Source organism: Citrus sinensis, chromosome 5, assembly GCF_022201045.2.
Source record: "Citrus sinensis cultivar Valencia sweet orange chromosome 5, DVS_A1.0, whole genome shotgun sequence".
NCBI lineage: Eukaryota > Viridiplantae > Streptophyta > Magnoliopsida > Sapindales > Rutaceae > Citrus > Citrus sinensis.
Window position 1 is genome coordinate 13,621,316 of NC_068560.1, and position 15,212 is coordinate 13,636,527.

General features: G+C 32.9%; 1 pseudogene; it reads left to right on the plus strand.

The window, feature by feature from the left end:
• Positions 1-15,212, plus strand: part of LOC127902266 (uncharacterized) — an 85,853-nt pseudogene that overhangs the window by 17,393 nt on the left and 53,248 nt on the right.

Consider the following 15,212-nt stretch of genomic DNA (forward strand, 5'->3'; position numbering starts at 1 on the left):
AGTCGATCATTCTGGCTCTCCCAACTTATTCCATGTAGACCTTCATGCTACCTCTAAGTATTCGTAATAAAATTGATCAGATTTGCAAGCATTTTATCTAGAACGAGATTGACGAGACTCATCGCATACACCTTATTAAGTGGGATAGAGTACAACTCCTTAATTTATGTGGGGGCCTTGGCCTTAAAGATCTTAATCTCATGAATAAAGCCTTACTAATGAAAATTGGTTGGGGTCATATTGAATCACCCTACAGCTTCTAGATTCAAGTATTGATATTTAAATATGGCGTTGATAAAGAAAACCTTCCTCTAAAACGTCCTACTTGATATAGTTCTCCTTTATGAAAATTCGTGGGAAACGTATGGAATGAGGTTCTCTAAGGGACTCGCTGGGCTATTAGGAATAGGAAGTTGGCTAGATTTTGGAAAGATTATGGGCTGGAGGATGGGCGTTGGTTGCAATCTTATACTTTCGGTACAATCACTGAAAACATATTAAATGAGTGTGTAGCTAATTTTATCGATAATAATGGTGCTTGCAACTGGGACTGTTTTGCTTTTTTTCTACCCCACCATATAATTCTCAAAATAGCAGGCACTATGCCCCCTTCTGTTAGCGATGAAGTTGACTGTTGTTATTGGGGTCCATCGCGGTCTGGTTCGTTTAGCGTGAGGTCAGCTTATTTATCCCTCTTTAGACCGATGCTAAATGAAAATAATTCCCTTTGGGTTTTGATTTGGATATGGAGAGGCCCCCAAAGCATTCAGTGCTTTCTTTGGCTGCTGATGCATAATAGATTGAAAAATAATGCTAAATTATCGCGAAGACATGTGCTTAATGATAGTACTTGCATGCGGTGTGGGCATATCATAGAGGATGCTCTCCATGCAGTCGGGGATTATGTTGACTCTAAACGCATTTGGTTAGCCCTTATTTCGAAACACACAAGTCATACCTTTTTTACATTGGATGTTCGTGCATGGATTGTTTATAATATGAAAAACCACTTGAGGATCACTAATGAGAAGGATAGGTCAATGTTATTTGGCGTCATGTCTGGCGCATGTGGTATTGGCACAATGAGTTCGTTTATGCGCACAAATCAAGCAGCCTTCACAATGTAATTGTGAATGTGAACAATCGCACGGAAAAAAGCATCGCTGCTTATAAAGTCTTTAGATAGTCAGAGAGTTCCAAAAACTAAAAGATGGATCTATTGGCAGCCCCCAAAGTGGTCATTCTTCAAGCTCAATACTGATGAGGCTTTGAAGAGATCGGGATTGGCTAATGGTGGTGGCTTGGTGAGGAATTATTGTAGGGAATGGGTTTGCGGGTTTAGCATGAATTTGGGTAGTTATTCCATTATGGAAGCTGAACTATGGGGACTTTACCAAAGTCTCTTAACTCTTTTTTCAACATACGGTTCACTATTTCTATTTCGAGCAAATCTGATCCTATTTCTTAGGGTATCAATTTATTCCTTGTTATATTCTAACATAATCGTTTTCCCCCATGGATCTGGTATCTTTATAAAATATTGATCATTATAATAGCATATGGTATTTTCAACTTTATCAAATTCACATTTAATTTGATGGAAGAAGTAAACACAATTTAAAAAAAAATGATTTTCAATTTGAGTTTGAAATTTTACTAAACGTTTATCGCTTAAATTGCTAGGGCCTAATAATAAGCTGGTTGGGGGTGTGATTGACACTAAAACGTGTACATTTAATAAGGATAAAATTATTAGCTTTTCACTTATTGTGTCGATTAATGCGTTCATTATTTCTAAATTATTTTAATATTCCCCAAATATATTTTATGTTAAATTAATTCGTAATTTGTTAATTTTTATCTTGTAAATATTTTTCAGGAATAAAGATGGACTTGGAATTGAAAGCAGAAACAGAGAAGAACTACTGGAACAAAATTGAAGAGATGTAATAATAAATAATCAATAAAAAAAAGAACAAAAGAACAAAAACATGTTGGTGATGGTCAGGAGGCCATTACGCCTCCTGACCATCACATATTTCAACACACTTATATAATTTCAAAATAATGATAAAATAATAAATAAATAATAAAATAAAGAAAGTTAAAGGCAATTGTTGCCTATAAAAAGGGAGGAGAAATTGAAGAGCGAGGGGAAGCTGGAGAGCAAAATTTGAGAGCTGAAGCCGAGACTGAAGATTTTCTTTCTTTCTTTGTTTCTTTTCTTATTTCCGTTTGTATCAATTTTCTTTGTAATATATTTCAAACGTTTATCAAATAAAAAAATTGTTGTGTTTTCTTTCAATATGAGCAGCTAATTTTATTAAGCTGAGGTGAAGAGTGAAGCTCAATGTTTCAAACTATTAATTATTATTATTTTCTCAAATGAGTTTTTTTTTAATTCTTTTCTAATTATTTTTATATCATGTTAATTTATAAATCTCACTGGATTTTATGGTATTTTGACATAATGTCGACACATTAATATAGTGTGGCACATTAGGTACTTTATTCTATATTTATCCACACACATAGAATTAAATGATATAATAATTAATTGGTAAAAGTGAGGCAAAATATAAATAAGAGAGTATTAAAATTATAGTTTGAATACAAAGAGTGGATCCTAAACCTTAACTTATTTTTAAATTGATTTCAAATAATTTCTTTTCCCCACAATTAATTTTCTTAGTTTTACTAGATTTAAAACTCCATGTGGTTCGACCCCGGTCTCACCGGGTTATATTATAACTAGACACTCTTATACTTGAGAGTAACACACTTTTGAGTAGTGTCAAGTTTTTGGCGCCATTGCCGGGGAGTTTTCTAAATTTGGTATTCGTTTGTCTTTACTTTATTTTTATTTTATTTTAATTTATTTTTGTTTGTTTTGTCGTTACCATCTTTCCGTGATTCTATTTGATTCTCTTTTTGTAAAACTTTAGTTAGCACCCCTCTTCTTTTCAAACCTTAACATTATCCATAAAATTTGTGAAAAACTTCATCTTAGCCCAAAAACCTTTGCAAATCAGTCCTCAAATCAAATTTATTTATTTAAATTTCTGTAATTTACTTTCCGCATTTATTTTAAATGGTCAGTTCTACCGCTTGACTGTTATTTAAATTTTGTTAATTTATGTATTTGTATTTATATGGTCGGTTCTACCGCCTAGCATTTTAATTTCAGTTTATTTATTTTTGTGCATTAATTTATTTAATTTTATGTTTTATTATATGGCTGGTTTTAAAATACCGCCTAAACTGTTTCTTTTAATGGTTGGTTTCACCGCCTAATTTATTTATTTATTTTTCAGTGTTTATTTTTATTCGTATTTTTTTTGCTTATTTAATTTCCAGTTTACTTTTATTTCTGCAATTTTCATTTAGCGTTTTTGCATCATTAGTTTAGCACACATCATTAGCATTGCATGCGTCGTTGGTCTCGTACAAATAGTGGTAGATTAATTAGAAAATCACCTTCACCACCCTTAAATATGACCAAGCCTTGCAAGATCTTCATGACCAACCTAGGACCCTTAGAGATTTCATGCATCCTACTAGAACAGGGTCACCATCATGCATAGTTTTCCCTCCTGATGCATCACGTTTTAATTTCAAACCTGGTATCATTCAATTTCTTCCTACTTTTCGTGGTTTTGAGTCTGAAAATTCATATTTGCATTTAAGGGAATTTGTGGAAGTCTATAACATCTGTACTGATCAAAATTGTAGCATGAATATAATCAGGCTTAAGTTTTTTCCTTTCTCACTAAAGGATAAAGCTAAAACTTGGCTACAAAATCTTAGGTTAGAATCCATCAGAACTTGGGATGAAATGCAAGCACAATTTTTGAAAAAATTCTTCCCATCCCACAGAACAAATTCTTTCAAAAGACAAATCTGTTAGCCTATATGCCTATAAAGATTGATTTTGATGATAACAAACCACATGTATTGATGAAGCAAAGATTTAGGAATTGTGCTTTTATAATAAGAAAATGATGTTATGGAATTAAAGTATTTTGGACTAAAATGAAAGTATTTTAAAATCTTTGATAATGTTTTAAATTTCAGATTTGGACCTATTTGAAACTATTTAAATATTTTGGGTCATTCTATAATTTCACATAGTTTGGACAAAATCATAATTTCATAAAGTTTTGGGATTGACAAAGTATTATTTAAAATTATGAAATTAGACCTATTTATAAACTTTCATAACATTTTGGGCCATAATATAATTTTATAAAGTTTAGGTTAAGCTGTAAATTTAAGAAATATTTCACTGTAGCAGTCACTGTAGCAAGCGGTTTACCGGATATGGTAAATGACAAACCAAATTTTGAGCAGTAAGCTTCTGGAGCATAAACGGCTTACCGGATTTCGCAAGCGGCAATCCAGATTTCAAAAGCGGCTTGCCGGATATGAAAAGCGGCAAGCCGGATATTCTGAAATTCAAATTTTTGCCTTAACGGTAACATAAAAGCAGCTTACCAGATTTCTAAACGGCAAGCCGGTTACGACCAAAATGTGCATAACGGCTAGCTTTTTAGCTTAAACTATATAAACTCAAATCCAACTCATTTTCAAGCTCTCCACCAAGCATAAACAAAAAGCACACGAAATATCTTGAGCTTTCAATTTGCAAATCACAAAACATTGAATCATTTCTTGTTCTTCATTTTTGAATATCTACTTTTTGAGTGAGTTTTATTGTAACTTTCATTTCTTCATCTTAATTGTAAAAGTTTGAGTGTGTGAGACACTTGAGTGAAGAGATTGAGAGATAATCTCTTTGTTGTAAAGGTTCATTGACACCTTGAAGTCAATTGTAAACGGTTGAAGCCTTGGAAAGGCTCGGATAGTGAAATCCTCAAGCTTGGATCGCTTGGAGGCGTGGACGTAGGCGGGGATTGCCGAACCACGTAAAATTTCGTGTGTTTGTTTCTCTTCTCTCTTACTCATTCGTTCTTGTGCTTTTATTGAACTTATTGCTTTCAATTTTTATTAAGACATTAGATTGCTTGTTGTGTAGATTTGCTAGGATAATTTTTAAAATTCTAATTCACCCCCCCTCTTGGGTTGCACACTTTTATTTCAAAATCACCACTTTCACTCAAAAACCATGAGAAACTCTCTACCAATGTTAGGATAGGTTTAAAGAACTGCTTAACATTTGTCCACATCACGGTTTTGAAACATGGAGATTAATGTCTTATTTCTACGAGGGATTAACATCCTAAGGTAAACAAGTCATTGAAATGATGTGTAATGGTGAGTTTAGGGATAAAAGTCCTGAAGATGCATTAGACTATCTTGACTATATAGCAGAAAATGCAAAACACTGGGATACGGTTGGTTCTTATGAGTCATCAAGCAAACCCTAGTCATCTCCATCTGGTGGAGGCATGCATAACCTTAGGGAAGACCATGATTTTCAAGCCAAATTTGCATCATTAGCTAGAAAAGTCGAAGCATTAGAGTTGAAAAAGAATGATCATGTAAAGTCTGTTCAAAATATTTCATGTTATGTTTGCGATTCTACTGACCATTCTACGCAGGACTGTCCAACTTTACCAGCTCTGAGAGAAAGTCTGCATGAACAAGTAGATGTCGTTGATAATTTCAAAAAGTCAAATCCAAATTCATACTCCCAAACTTACAACTCTAGTTGGAGAAACCACCCAAATTTCAGTTGGAGAAATGACAATCATGCACAACCTTCACAACCAGCCCCTCCACGTCAAAATTTCCAAAACTCCCAGAGTTACCCACCATATGTCCCACCACCAAGAAAAACTCTGAAAGACACATTGCATTCGTTTATTGAAAAAAAAGAGTCAATCAATAACCAAAAGATGCAAATCTTAACCAATTTGACAGAAACTATTTCCAAACTTACATCTGCTCTGACCATACATGAAAAAGGAAAGTTTCCTACTCAACCTGAACCAAACCCCAAGAGTCAACAACATCCTAAAATGGGAAATTCAGGAAACCAAAATATGAGTCAAGTCAAATCGGTTATAACCCTTCGTGGTGGTAAAGTAGTTGAAAAACACATTGTGGACCATCGTGAAACTAGTAAAGATTCAATTTTAGAAAATATGGAAGAGTTTATCGAACCTTTAACCCATGAAGAAGTAACCAACTCTCTTCTTGTACCCCAATTTCCTCAAGCACTGATCAAGCCAAAGAAATGAAACCACAGTCTAGAAATTTATGAAATTTTTAAACAAGTAAAGGTCAACATTCCTCTGCTGGATGTCATTAAATAGGTGCCATCCTATGCTAAATTTCTGAAAGATCTGTGCACGGTGAAAAAGAAATATAAGGTGCAAAAGAGAGCTTTTCTAACAGAACAGGTAAGTTCCATTCTCTCAACCAATAGTGCTTTGAAATACAAGGATCCTGATTGTCCAACTATTTCTTGCACTATTGGGGATCATAAAATTGGACATGATTTACTTGATCTTGGTGCTAGTGTTAATTTACTTCCTTACTCAGTGTACCAACAACTCAATCTTGGTGAGTTAAAACCAACTTCTACCACTCTTTTACTTGCTGATAGATCGATGAAGGTTCCAAAAGGAATAATTGAAGATGTATTAGTCCAAGTCGATAAATTCATATATCCTGTGGATTTTATTGTTTTGGAAACGGAACCAATTGCTAATGAATGCAAACAAATTCCTGTTATATTGGGTCGACCATTTTTAGCTATTGCTAATGCTTTGATAAATTGCAGGAATGGATTAATGAATTTATCTTTTGGCGACATGACACTGGAACTGAATGTGTTTAACATGTGTAAACAACCTCACCACCAAGAAGATGATGATAATAAGAATGATGAAATTTATCTTATTGAGCCAATCATTGAGGAACACATTCAGGATGAGAATTTTACAAACTCTGCGGAAATTTGTTTTGTTGGTTCTGTTGAATCAAGTAAGGAATTAGATTTTGATACTGCTAACATATGTCCTACACTTGATTCTATGCAGGTACCTATAGGTGATGATGACCAATCGAACTTTGAAGATACGGTACAACCTGAAGAAGCAAACGAAGAGGAAGCACCAGAGCTCGAATTAAAGCCCTTACCAGAAGAATTGAAGTATGTCTATCTTGGAGAGCAGCAGACATATCCGGTGGTAATTTCTTCTCAACTCACACATGATCAAGAGGGTAAGTTGTTATATGTACTAAAAAGGCATAAAATTGCATTTGGTTGGACCTTAAAAGACATAAAAGGCATTAATCCTTTAATTTGCACACACCGAATACAGTTAGAGGAAAATTCCAAAACAACCCATCAACCACAAAGAAGACTAAACCCTCATATGAAAGAAGTGGTAAAAAATGAGGTCCTTAAACTATTAGATGTAGGAATTATCTACCCTATCTCTAATAGTAAATTGGTAAGTCCAACACAAGTAGTACTAAAAAAATCTAGAATAACTGTTGTAAAAAATAAAAAAGGTGAATCAATCCCAACACGAATTCCATCTAGTTGGCGCATGTGCATTGATTATAGAAAATTAAATTATGCCACTAGAAAAGTTCATTTTCCCCTTCCATTTCTAGACCAAATTCTCAAAAGAGTAGCTGGACATCCTTACTACTGCTTTCTTGATGGCTACTCTGGCTATTATCAAATCCCTATAGCCTTAGAAGACCAGGAAAATACCACATTCACATGCCCATTTGGAACATTTTCATTTAGGAGAATGCCCTTTGGACTTTGTAATGCTCCTGCAACATTTCAAAGGTGCATGCTAAGCATTTTTAGTGACATGGCTGAAAATTGTCTAGAGGTTTTTATGGATGATTTAACTGTATTTGGTAATTCTTTTGATACATGTCTTGATAATCTATAAAATGTTTTGGAAAGGTGCAAAGAAAAAGGACTTGTTTTAAATTGGGAAAAATGTCATTTCATGATCACTTCTGGAATTGTCTTAGGCCTTATTGTGTCTTCAAAAGGAATCGAAGTTGATAAAGCTAAAGTTGAAGTCATTTCAAAATTACCCTCACCAAAGACAATAAGAGAAGTCCGTTCTTTATTAGGACATTCAGGATTTTATAGGAGGTTTATAAAAGATTTTAGTGCCTTATCTAGACCAATTTGTAACCTTTTAATAAAAGACACACAATTTGAATGGACTAAAGATTGTCAACAAGCTTTTGAAAAGATAATTAGTCTTTTGACATCAGCCCCAATAATGCAACCCCCTGATTGGTCTTTACCTTTTGAGCTAATGTGTAATGCTAGTGATTATGCCATTGGCGCTGTTCTGGGTCAAAAAAAGGAAGGTAAGCCCTTTGTCATCTATTATGCAAGTAGAACTTTGAATACTGCTCAAATGAATTACACAACAACTGAGAAAGAACTACTTGCTGTAATATTTGCATTGGATAAATTTCGTTCGTATTTAATTGGTTCATCTACTGTTGTTTATTTTGATCATGCTGCTGTGAGATATTTAATGTCAAAACAGGATGCCAAACCAAGGTTGATACGATGGATTTTGCTACTTCAAGAATTTAATTTGACAATCAAGGACAAAAAGGGCGCTGAAAATGTTATTGCAGATTATCTTTCAAGACTTACAAATGAGTCTTCAATTGAAACAACACCCATCAATGATTCTTTCCCTGATGAATTTTTGTTTTCTATAAACAAAATGCCTTAGTATGCTAATATTATTAATTATCTTGCAACAGGTGAAATGCCATGTGACTGGAGTTCCCAAGACAAGAAGAAATTCTTAACAGAAGTAAAAAGCTTTTACTGGGATGAGCCATATCTATTCAAGTACTGCTCCGATCAAATTTTTCGAAGATGCATACCAGACGACGAGGTAAGTAGGGTCATTTAATTTTGTCATTCTGAAGCATACGGTGGCCATTTTTCTTCAAAAAAGACAACTGTAAAATATTGCAGTGTGGATTTTATTGGCCTACATTATTTAAAGATTCACATGCATTCTGTAAAATGTGTAAGAATTGTCAAATGATAGGGTCTATTTCAAAGCGGAAGATGATGCCTTTAAACCCCATCATTGTCATTGAAATATTTGATTGTTGGGGAATTGATTTACTGTTACTTTATCGTTTGAATTATTTGATTTCTTTTTCTTTTTCGTTTTCCCTATGTCTTGAATGGAGTGCATTGCATTGTTTTAATTTTATGTTGTTTGACAATTGTGATTTAGCTCACCCAATTTTTATACTTGTCATGAGTACCTCTATGAGCAATTTCCTATTCGATTATTTTAAAATGCTTTTTCATGTAAAATTTCACCTGAGGAAATTGCTCTGATTTTGTAAATTACATCCCATTTGGGATCTGTAACCACCAGAGTTAGTATCTCACGTGAAAGATCTAGAAAGACAACTCAAGGAAATAGATGATGGTATTTATAATTTGTAATTGGAACTAGATTCAATAAAAGGACGAAGGTGTGTTATAATCCTTGTGTGTTTTTGTTTTATTTTGTTGTTATTTTTCACTTTTGATTTGATTTTGCATATTTGATTTGTTTTGTTTTGATTCACTCTCTCGTATAAATGGCGGATAACGGTACTCCGTGACTTTTTAAGTCGGTATTCTCAGTTTCCCACAATAACTGAAACCTCAATGTCAAGCATGGAAGAAATAGAACAAAATTTGCATCAACCTTTTCCTTCTCTCCCTCAAAATGCTCTTAAGAAGAGTTACAAAGCTCGTTGTGAACAACTGCGTTTGTTAATGATCAATGGGATTCCTGCTGACATTCGCTGGTTAATTGAAGCAAAGGTCCAAGTGAGTTTTTTTATCAATTTATTTCCTACATGCCTGGTTTTTGTAAAAGTACATTTGCTAAGAAAAGAAGAGCTAAGCGACTTAGCTCTGAATGTTCTCATTGTGTAAGACTTGCTTGCAAAAATCCACGTTGTAAAGCTTTAGGAATGGTTTTTGTAAATTGTGAAGATAAAATCAAATTCGTTAAGGATAGCATGAGTAAAGAATCGTTGGATGGTATCTTACGATCTCTTGAGACACATCCGAGCGGATATGTTCAACGTGAAATTCAAAATTTGTGGAAGCTGTTCCAAAAGAAAAGTGCACAGTTTAGTCTTGGGAATCTGACTCTAAAAGACCTTGTTTGCCAGTTTATAAGAAAACTGGATGGGAACCCTATCCTCGACCTATAGAGGGCGTTCAAGCCGTTACTGGATGTAAAACTAGAGGAAGATGTGAGCCACAATTACAACTACCAGTAAATATCCTTTTATTTTACTGTTCTTTTATCTTTTGCATTATTATTATTTTTATTTTTTATTTTATCTAATCACCGTTATTTTATCTTTTGAATAGACTAATGGTGACGAGTGTCGATCCCCACGAGAAGGTGGATTTTAATAGTGTGTAGAATTAATTTTGTAAATGGGTGGTTGGATTTGTGGTGAAAATAATTTGGATTATCCTAAAATTGGAATTGAAATAGCGAGAATAAATTGAAGAGAAATCTATTGAGATGACGTACTTGGGTATCTGAATCTGTATCAACATGTATCATGGGCTAAATAATCCTTATTAATGCCAATTAAATCATGAGGGGGGAATCCACACCTCATGAACCACGCTCTAATCAATATGGTGCTAAGGGCTTATCATGCCAAATAATAATAACCTTGTACTAGAGAGCCGATGAAACCAAGGCAGTATCTAGACAAGATTAGTATTATTTGTCGACGAGAAGTCAAAACATCCACAAAAATTAGAGGGGAAAAGAAAATAAATTTACCAAATAAAGCCCATGACACATATTGAGACTTCATCTTCAACCCAAGCTTGAAAGAAAATTAGCTACTCATAATTGAACTAGGGGCAAAATGAAAATTTATTAAAATACCTAGAAAATACAAGATGGAGAAGGAATTACAGAAAATGGAGTCCAAAAATGAATTCAGAGCTATCAAATTAGGGGGGAGCCCCATTTTTTATAGATACATTGAGTAAATCATGGCCATCGGATTAAAAACAGTTTGGACGCTCAGGATTGCGCCACGTCATTAGTCAATAGTACGCAGTTTGACCACGCGGGTGAACAGTTACATGGTTTGACCCGGCTTGAACAGTAATGCGATTTGGTTGAAAATAATCCTGTGTAATGTGTATACCGTACGCGCAAGTTTTGGTCCACTAATATGCTGCCACGTCACCATCAATAGTTCATCAGAATTTTAGACCAACAGGATCATGACACCTCATCAGTCAATGCCACATCATCGGTCAATGCCACGTCATCGATCCGTCTATATGAACAGTGTCGTGAACAGTAACGTAGACAGTACCGTACATGTGAACAGTGCCATTTTTCCTTTTATGCTCCTCCTAAGGTTTTTGACCGTCCTGAGTTCAAAAGTGATGTCCGTTTTGTCGTTTGATCTCTCGTTTATTGTGAAATGACTATGATACCCCTAAAATACATAAAATACTTAATTAAAATAAAACACACGGAATTAAATCAAAAGAAGGTTAAATACATAAAGTAAAGGTGTTAGTAAAACTTGAAGTGTAAAATGATGATTTTCTCCTTTATAAATATACATTTTCTAACACTCAATAGTTAGTTGTCTCAGGTATGCAAGAAAGAATATCTGAAATGTTAAATCATGCTGACGTTTTTATTTTCTTGCCAGGAGACCTTGCAACTTTGGAGGCGCTAATTACATTTGCTTCATGGGCCCATTTGAATATCCATAAAAAACCAATCGGTTTGTTAAATGTTAATAACTTTTATGATGGCTTAATAACATTGCTTAATCATGCAATAAAAAATTATTTCATTCCATCCTCAGCGAAAAAACTCTTCATTTGTGCTCATACTGCTAATGAGTTACTTGATCTTTTGCAAGCTTACAAACCAAAGCCAGATCCCATGACTTTGGCGTTGGATTGGGCAACTGATAACAATGGCAGTAACTCTCGTAAAAAGTATAAATTAGATTTAACTCTCCGTCTGTAAATATTTCCAGCAATGGCCGGGTGATATCTTCTAAACTCTACTCCTTTCTTTAGACATTGAGGACAATGTCTCCTTCAGGTTGGGGGGAGGGAATAGTTAATAATTGGGAATGTCTCATTCCTAGTGATGTTTGCACTAATTTTTGTTGTAAAGACTAACTTTGGATAAAAATTTGAGTCGAAGATGACAGAATATAGAATGTAGTGTCTCTAGAAACGCATTTTCTTAATTTTTTTTGTTTTCTTCCAAAACAAAATGTTTTTTACTTTTTGTTTTCGGTCTTTTTCTCTTAATCATCTCCCTTAAGTTTCTGCAATTAGCCCCAATTTTTTAGTGCTTTCTTAAAAAAAAATTATTTTCTTTTTTGGTGTGATCTTTTAACATTGGATAACATGATGATTTTCAAATTTTGGTATTCGTATTATCTTTGGCCTTGAGTTATGTTACACTATGTTTTTCCCTTTGCATCTTGAAACGTAAATTGAGAAATTGAATGAGTGAAATTGATTAAGCCATTTGGATGAATGTACATGTTATAAAAAGACCAAGCGAGTTTTTGAGTCTGTTATCCTTGGAGAGTAACCTTGTTTGCCTATGCAGCTTCACAATTTATTGTACAAGATCTCAATATTAAAAAAAAAAAAAGTTTGTGCAGCCGCATATAAAGGTCCACTGAACTAGTGGATATGAAAGATTATATAGAACCCTAAAAGATGATAGAAGACCATCTTTGATCCGTTTGAGCCTTTCTAGTCAACCCTATTATAAAGAATCCATAGTTAACCCCTTTGAACCTTTGAAAAAAAAAAAGAACCTTATAATCTCCAAAAAGTCCCCTATTTTTCAAACATATATTTTTATTTTCCCTATTACCTTTTTTGTTAGCCATAACCATAGCCTACGCTACATCCTAATAAAAGTCCTTCTTGATTTTTGGGAACTATAATCTGAAGTAAAAGCTGGTAATATGGACTAAAAGATGTGGTGATGAGTAAAAATAAAAATAAATTTTGCTAGTAATTCATTGGATTTGATATTATTTTATTTCTAAGTTGTGGGCATTAATTTTTATCTTGGTGTGAGCGTGTGATATTGTTTTATTATTCTCTCAAATTTACCATTTTTTTAGAGTGACAAATTAATTTGGGGTATATCTTCTTTTGAGATAGTCACTCCTAATCGTGAGATTTTGGGGTTTGATGTATCATTCTTAAAAGTGCCTTGATTAATGTAGCTCTGAGGATTGATCATTTTACAGGATTTTACTGAACTGTTTTGAGCGGGTGTGATTTTCTTTAGGCTGAAGATAATGCTTATACTTTTATTTGATTGTTGTCATTAATCTGATGGAAGAAGTAAACACAATTTTTTTAAAAAAATGATTTTCAATTTGAGTTTGAAATTTTACTAAACTTTTATCGCTTAAATTGCTAGGGCCTAACAATAAGCTGGTTGGGGGGTGTGATTGACACTAAAAAGTGTACATTTAATAAGGATAAAATTATTAGTTTTTCACTTATTGTGTCGATTAATGCGTTCATTATTTCTAAATTATTTTAATACTCCCCAAATATATTTTATGTTAAATTAATTTGTAATTTGTTAATTTTTATCTTGTAAATATTTTTCAAGAATAAAGATGGAATTGAAATTGAAAGCGGGAACAAAGAAGAACTATTGGAACAAAATTGAAGAGATGTAATAATAAATAATCAATAAAATAAAAAAAATAAAAAATAAAAGAACAAAAGAACAAAAACACGTTGGTGATGGTCAGGAGGCCATTACGCCTCCTGACCATCACACATTTCAACACACTTATATATTTTAAAATAATAAATAAATAATAAAATAAAGAAAGTTAAAGGCAATTGTTGCCTATAAAAAGGGAGGAGAAATTGAAGAGCGGGGGGAAGTTGGAGAGCAAAATTTGAGAGCTGAAGCTGAGACTGAAGATTTTCTTTCTTTGTTTGTTTCTTTTCTTTTCTTATTTCCGTTTGTATCAATTTTCTTTGTAATATATTTCAAAAATTTTATCAAATAAAAAGAGTGTTGTGTTTTCTTTCAATATGAGTAGCTAATTTTATTAAGCTGAGGTGAAGAGTGAAGCTCAATGTTTCAAACTATTAATTATTATTATTTTCTCAAATGAGTTTTTTTTAATTCTTTTCTAATTATTTTTATATCATGTTAATTTATAAATCTCACTAGATTTTATGGTATTTTGACATAATATCGACACATTAATATAGTGTGGCACATTAGGTACTTTATTCTATATTTATCCACACACATAGAATTAAATGATATAATAATTAATTGGTAAAAGTGAGGCAAAATATAAATGAGAGAGTATTAAAATTATAGTTTGAATACAGAGAGTGGATCATAAACCTTAACTTATTTTTAAATTGATTTTAAATAATTTCTTTTCCCCACAATTAATTTTCTTTGTTTTACTAGATTTAAACTTCATGTGGTTCGACCTCGGTGTCACCGGGTTATATTATAACTAGACACTCTTATACTACAGAGTAATACACTTTTGAAGTATAACAAAAATATTATATTACTTAGCTGAATAACAAAAATAAAGAAGTATCTATATTTCAATTACAAAAACATATGTTAAATTAAAGTCAAACGAACTATCTCAAATAAACTAAAAGAATACATCTTTGCATTTAAAAACAAACTTCAATTCGTTCCCTCCTAATAACTATCTTTAATTTACCCTCCAAAAGCATGAAAATCTCAATCCACCCTATTTGTTCTTCAAAAGATGAGCATAAATGAGGTGCACATTGATGAAATTTTAAATCATATTCTTAGCAATAAATGTAGGTAAGTCTGGACATTTTCAGGGGTTAAATTAAAGTTTAACATTAAATTAAATCGGACAGCTTAGTAATATAGGATTTTGATAATGAGGGTTTATTTTATTATTTTTCTTGGGAATCAATAATCTCACCCTAAAAGTAAATAAACTTAAAATTTAAATATTACAAATGGCACCAACATAGTAATGTTGATTGGTTGATAATTGCTATTATTTAAAGAAACTGATTTCTCGAAGATTGATTCGACGATGCATCTATAACAAAGCAGTAAGAGATACACACACCAAAAACATATGACATAATATTACCTATGCATAATGGATTAATGTTTTATTTTATTAAGAACACAAAT